We start from the raw sequence: 623 nt of genomic DNA on the forward strand, positions 1-623 counted from the left end.
TCAGCCTGGAGAAGAGGAGGCTGAGGGGAGACCTTGCTCTCTACAGCTCCCTGAAAGGAGGGGGTAGCGAGGGGGGGCTGGTTTCTATCACTTGTGTGATGAAAGAGGAAGTTGCATCAGGGGAGGTTTAGATTGGATGTTAGGAAAAACTTCTTCACCGAAAGGGTTGTCAAGCACTGGAGCAGGCTGCCCAGGGAAGTGGTTGAGTCCCCATCCCTGGAGGTATTTAAAAGACGGGTAGACGCGGTGCTGAGGGATGTGGTTTAGTGGTGGACTTGGCAGTGTTAGGTTTACGGTTGGACTCAATCTTAAAGGTATTTTCCAACCTAAATGATTCTATGAAAGGGAGGGGTGAAAAAATAACATGCAGAGATGCAGGTAAAGTAGTAATAAATTCCCTCAAACACTAAAACATTATGGCTTCAGCATAGCAAAAATCTTAGATGGGACTTAGACATAGTTCCAGCATAACATATCACAGCTGTTCTCTTGTGTAAGAAAACCTGCCCAAATCACAGAATGGTTAGGGTTGGAAGGGACCTCTGGAGATCATCTAGTCCACGTTGCACAGGACAGCGTCCAGGCGGGTTTTGAATGTCTCCAGAGTGGGAGACTCCACCACC

This window comes from Charadrius vociferus, unplaced genomic scaffold, assembly GCF_000708025.1.
Source record: "Charadrius vociferus isolate BGI_N301 unplaced genomic scaffold, ASM70802v2 scaffold685, whole genome shotgun sequence".
In the NCBI taxonomy this organism is placed as follows: Eukaryota; Metazoa; Chordata; class Aves; order Charadriiformes; family Charadriidae; genus Charadrius; species Charadrius vociferus.